This window comes from Triticum aestivum, chromosome 1A, assembly GCF_018294505.1.
Source record: "Triticum aestivum cultivar Chinese Spring chromosome 1A, IWGSC CS RefSeq v2.1, whole genome shotgun sequence".
In the NCBI taxonomy this organism is placed as follows: domain Eukaryota; kingdom Viridiplantae; phylum Streptophyta; class Magnoliopsida; order Poales; family Poaceae; genus Triticum; species Triticum aestivum.
In genome coordinates this window covers 184006012-184012011 of record NC_057794.1, presented here as the reverse complement: position 1 = coordinate 184012011, position 6000 = coordinate 184006012, and positions in this window count along the sequence as shown.

The window sequence follows — 6000 nt, the reverse complement described above, 5'->3', positions numbered from 1 at the left end:
TAGTCACGAAGCGCCTTGATCTTGGTGTTGTCGGCGCGTGCGGCGTCCGTCCCGCGACGGTCTGCCGCGGTTGCCATACTCGTAGACGCTCCTGGCCGCGCTGTGACAGGTGGTGGTGGTAGAGGCAATGGCAGCCTTGCACGCGTAGACGTGTCCTGCGCTATTGGAGTTGTGCGGTGTCCCATCGGCCACTTCCTCCTGGAGTAGTGCCAGAGCGCACGCCGTATCCAAATCCGGCGGTTGCTGAACTAGCACCACCGCGCGAATATCCTTCCAGAGGCCCTCCACGAAATGGGTGAGAAAATAGAACGGATGAATTGTGTCAGAATAGGAACTAAGATGATTAATAATTGACTCAAACTGCTCAATATAATCTGCCACATTAGTTGTCTGTCGCACAGTGTAAAACTGGCGAATCAACGTCTGGTGGCGGTCGTGGCCGAAGCATGTGCATAGGAGCGCGGTAAAAGATTCCCAGTCAAAGTCTGCAAGTCGCTTCTCGATGGATTGCAACCAGATCGACGATGAACCGGAGAACTTCAATGCAGCCATGGGAACCAAGAAGGAAGGCATAATAGCAAACATGGAAAAATATTGCTCGCACAGCGTTTTCCACAATTTTGGATTGTCTCCAGTGAATTGTGGAAATTGGATGGATTGATGTGCCTGACCCAGTCCACTGAGCAGTTGACTAGCATGTGCAAAGGGGGACAGAGCAGGAGGCGAAGACGGGGCGTCGTACTGACCGTTTGCCGGGGGCGGTGGCGGCGTCTGGAAGGACGCCGCCGGGGGCCCCCGTGGGATGATGTAGACGCCGCGGCCATTGGGCCCTTGTGGAGGTTGCGCCGCGCCAGATGCGGTCCCGATGTGGGTTCTGGCCGTCGCAGGTAGTTGATTGGTCGGTGCAGGCGCCTGAGTCGTCGCATCGTCCATGTGTGGTGGAGGGGGCGCGAGCTGTAGAGCTACCACCGAATCGCTCAGATCAGCGATGCGCTGCTCGAGATCGGGGCGCCACGCCACGAGATCGTCGACTTTGGCATTGGACGCGTTGATTGCGGCGGTGTGTTCCTTCAGAGTGGTGTCTATCCGCTCCAAGAACAACTGGACGGCCGGATCCATGGTGACGAGGTGTGGGCGGGCTTGGGTCAGGGATCTGGTCTCGATGAACTGCGCCAGATCAATGCGGAAGAAGGGTGGTAGGTGTGGTCTCTGATACCAGATGTAAGAGGCGTAATGGTGGTGGAAGCAATTGCACTCGATTCACTCGCACTAGCTCGATTCACAGGTTCGATTACAAGGTATGGATAAAAGACGAAGAACAGAAGGGGAATAGAGTTAGGGTTGCCGCCGCCGATGCCTTGATCCACTGGATGGTCGCTCCATTGGTGGCGTCGCCTTAAGTAGTGGTGGGTCGCCGGGCCTTACTGCACCCAGGCCGGTCCGGTCACTCGCGGGTTGGGCTTCTTGGTCCTGGCAGGCCTAGTAGGCGAGCCTGGCGAGACTCGGGTCGGTGGGCCCTCCTGGTCAGCCTGCCTGTGAGGGACAGGGGTGCTGACACCTAATGCCGGACTCGCCCGCGCCTCGCCTACCTCCATCGTGTTTTGTCGCACTTTATGCTGCCGACGCTGCAGATTCGCCTTAAGCCGGCCACGACCCAGGAACGGATTATCAACTGTCAACTGGACTTTTGACTGCCGTTTAACCACAACGGGCGACGACCCGTTCCTCTGCTCCGGGTTAAATTTCACCTCGGGCTGGCATAGGCCGGCTTGGCCATCTCAGCTATTGTCTTGGACCACCCTCGCCGGACCGGGCTCGTCTTCGCCTTGGGCCACATTTGCCATGGCTCTCGCTTGGTTAACTCGTCGCCGGGCCTCCTCAAACTGCTACCTTGCCTCGGCTGGATGCCACAAACGGCCACGCCCGGAGCCGCCCTCACGGCCTCCCCTTAAACCGTCGAGTCGCTGCTTTCACGACGAGCGCTAGACCTGTTATGTCGACCAGCCACGGCCATTGCTTTGAACCAGCACCTCCAAACCGCCGTGGTTGGTTCTCGGCCACTTCCATTGCTGCAGCTCCAAACAAGCACCTCCAAGCCGCCGCGCCAGTTCTCTGCCACCTCCAAACCATAGGGACGAGGAGTCAAACCGGCCAGATTTGATCCCGCGACCTGTCGCACAGGAACTTCTCGTGGTAGCCACGACGCCACAGCGACGGTCAAACCGGCTGGGATTAAAACCGTTTCGCCAAATCCAAGTTACCACCGTGGTCTCGTAAAAATTGCTCTGCCTTTGCCGTCCCGGCCGTGGCCCGCTGAACCCGCCATGGTCGCGCATCTCCAACCCGGCCGCCTTCGTACACGCCATCGTGACTCGCCGCATCGCCGGCCCCTCTATTGCCGGGTCAGGCCAACCCAACACGCCATAGCCGCTGCCTTGGGGCAGGTCACCCACAAACCACCACCTCGCCGCCACACTGAACCAGCGCAGTTGACCACGGGCCTCCCCAGCCGCGCCACCCGTTTAGCATCACCTCGCCTGCCGACTACCTTGAGCTGCTGCTCACCTGCAAGTCACCCCGTTGCTGCGTCAAATCGCCCGAGCCTTCTGCAACTCTGCTTCCTCGGGCCGCCGGGCCTCTCTTTGCCCCGTTGAATCGCCCCGCTATAAACCGCCGCCGCGCTAAACCGCCCCACACATGCGCCGATTCTGCTCCGGGACCGCCTCTGCTGCGACTGGCACCGGCCCCGCGGGCTCTCGCCATTTGCTCCGCAAAGAAGGAGCCTTGTTTTCCCCTGCACTCGTTCTAACTGGAAAGAAGAAAGCGAAGGAAGAGTCAAAGGGTGTTAAAAGAAAACTATGACAAAGTACTGCCAAGGAAAGGGCAGTAGTCAGCTTGTTCATATGTACAGGTGCCAAAGCACATGCATGGGCAATCCTATAAGCCGGCTGGCCACGACAAAGTAAAACATGAGTTTGCGGCCTCCGCCTCAACTCCAAGGGATTTCCTCGCCACCTCCGAGCTGCTGCAGCCGCGCCAGAACCGGCGTATTTCCACCTCTTCGCCCGCTGAACCACCGCAGTAGCAGGATGTGATTAGGCTAATTGACTCACACGCAATATTCTCTGGGGTTAAACTTGTATTACTTGCGAATAATCTGTTGTCAGGACAAGTCAGGTGATGTCTAAGTCTATTTTATTGGCACATATTGTTTTTATTATCAAAGAACAATTACTTTGGTCTGTATATTTTTATGTGCAGGACAGATGATTTATTATAAAAGAGGTGCCATGCCGTGCTTAGGAAGTATGCATTAGCATCATCATGCATCGGTGACCGCACCAGCTTGCCATTTAATAAGTATGTGCAAACCGCCGCCCGTGCAGCTACATCAATTCGCTGGGACAGTGACTGTGATTCACTCATCTGTCCTCACCGGTATAAAACACCGTGGCTGATTCACCCGAGATTGATCTCAGCTTTGCTGAAAATGATCATTAAGTTCCATGGCGGGTAAATTCCGGCTTAACATATCAGGTGAAATCCATCTAGTATATTTTTATATTATGTATTGTTTTCTTTAAAAAGAGCAATTACTTCGGCTTGCAAAGTTATCTAATGTAAGACCCTAAACCACCATATTGGTGCAAATTTAAAGGCCGTCAGAAAAACTTCTGGCTTAAAAAGAAGGATTCCGGTTTATAATCCGGCTCAAGGGAAAGCTATCTCCCGCAAAGCTTTGAAGCTCTCAATATCCGGTTCAAAATCCCGGTTCAAGAAGAATTTATCTCTTGCAAAAAATTAAAAGTTGGCGAAGAGGACCTGCTGCCATGATGCGCGGTTCAAACATGGGTATCATGCCTTATTGGCTTATCATATTATTGATCACTTGGGGGCTTGGTCGTATTCGAACTATAGCTACACCTCCTGATCGGCGCAAGGCCACCAGAAAAATCACTAGGGGGCTTGGTCATATCTGAACCATAGCTCCACCTCTTGATCGGTTTGAAACCACAAAAGGGATATCACTAGGGGGCTTGGTCATATCTGAACCATAGCTACACCTCTTGATCGGTGTAAGGCCAACATGAATTCACTTCGGGGCCAAAGAGAGTGTTGCAAAAAGCATAAACTCAAACATGGGCACCCACTGAGCATAGCTCAAAAAGTTACTTGGGGGCTCTTTGTGCAAAGCAACAAAGAGTTTGAAAGGACCCTTGTAATTGGCTATCAAGCCACGACTTGGAAGCCTGGTGTATTCACCTAAAACCCCGGGTTAACCTGCCTTCATCAAGTAAGCCACTCCTATCCAGGTAATCCTGGGATGACCCGCCGAACGTTTGACAAGTCAATCTTATACAGACCCTGAACTTGTCAAAGTTAAAATGACGATTGGTTAATTGGAGCCCATCTTAAAAGGCTTTGTTAAATGGTTTAACTCAGCGGCCTGGCAACCCATGAAAAGCCTCGATTTGGAGCCTGGCAGCTCGTAAAAAGCCTCGCATGTTCATTTTTAGTTCTATTTGCCAAGTTTTTTCGCCTTTGTTGAGGTTCATAATATCTTCTGGTAAACCGGCGTCCTTGACCCGGCTTGGCTCTCAACTACAAGTTGTCACTACATGATCAGTTATAATCCGGCATTCATTAACCCGGTTTGGTTTTGACTAACAAGTCGCCAGTATTATAAGGAAAATCCGGTGTTTACTATATCTCGGTGCGGTTTATTATCATAATCCGGCAAATTAAGGAAGGAGTTCTCGATACTCAAGATTGGGGTTACCACCCTCACTACAAAAGTTGGTTACCAATGAGGTGATTCTATGTCACAGGTATCATCTATGTCATATTTGATTATCTTCAATTACAGCCTTGGTTATAAACCCTGGCTATATGTTTGGGCATTATGACCCGCCCGCCGGGTTATAATAATTCCGGCTTACAATGAATGCGCATTAAGTCGTCACCGGCCAAGAGCGGTCAGGTATTTCAACTTCGGATTTACTTGTCAACCGATGAGGTATTTAAATCTTTAATAGCCAAAACTGGCTGGATTTTCATGATGATATTGAATGATTGAGGTTTTCATACCGGATTATATTATTCAAATCTTGAAATGCCAACATGGCTGGATTTTTATTATGGTTATCAATAACCACTATTATCATTAAGGTTTTCAAAGTCGCTTCAGCGCAATGGCTATTATTTAATCAATGGATATGATTTATTCTACAATTGAAGGAATAGTCCCGAGTCGCTGCAGGCTTATGACCCGGCACTTAGGGGCTACATTATTCAAGTTGGGATTATATCAAATACACAAGGCTCATGTTGCTGCAAGCATGCATCATGACACTTGGGGGCTAATGCAAAGTCATTGTTTGCTCACATATTGAAGACCCGACTCATCACATCGTAATAAGTCGTCCCTTGGGGGCTACCAATTGCTCCTGTTAACAATTCAAGGTACACATATTTTCATCTATTATTGAAGGATCCACTGCTCAGTTGGTAAAGCACAAGGCTCTTAACCTTGTGGACGTGGGTTCAAGCCCCATGATGGGGGTTACATCATATGATGTTATTTTCATTGAAGAATATATCAAGTCCCAGCTCAATATTATCTTATTGAGCCGGCCCTTGGGGGCTACATATTGCTGCTCAAGTTTACATGATCATATTTACAAAGTCTCTACTCATTATTGCATAATAACCCGGCCCTTGGAGGTTAGCAATTTCAAGTCCGAGGTTGCTGCAAGCATGACAACCCAGCACTTGGGGGCTACATATGTGGAATACTTAGTTCTGACTGGTGATTGAAATGAACAACCTGGATTTCTCCAAGATTGTGACATTCATATTGAAGCAAGTCTTAAGCTGTTGCTATGTTACCTTCTTAAGACTTGGGGGCTACAAGTGATAGGCATATAAGAGGTATATTTTCAAGCTTGATGTTAACTACAATTATGACCTGGTGCCATCAATATTTATAAACTGGTAATG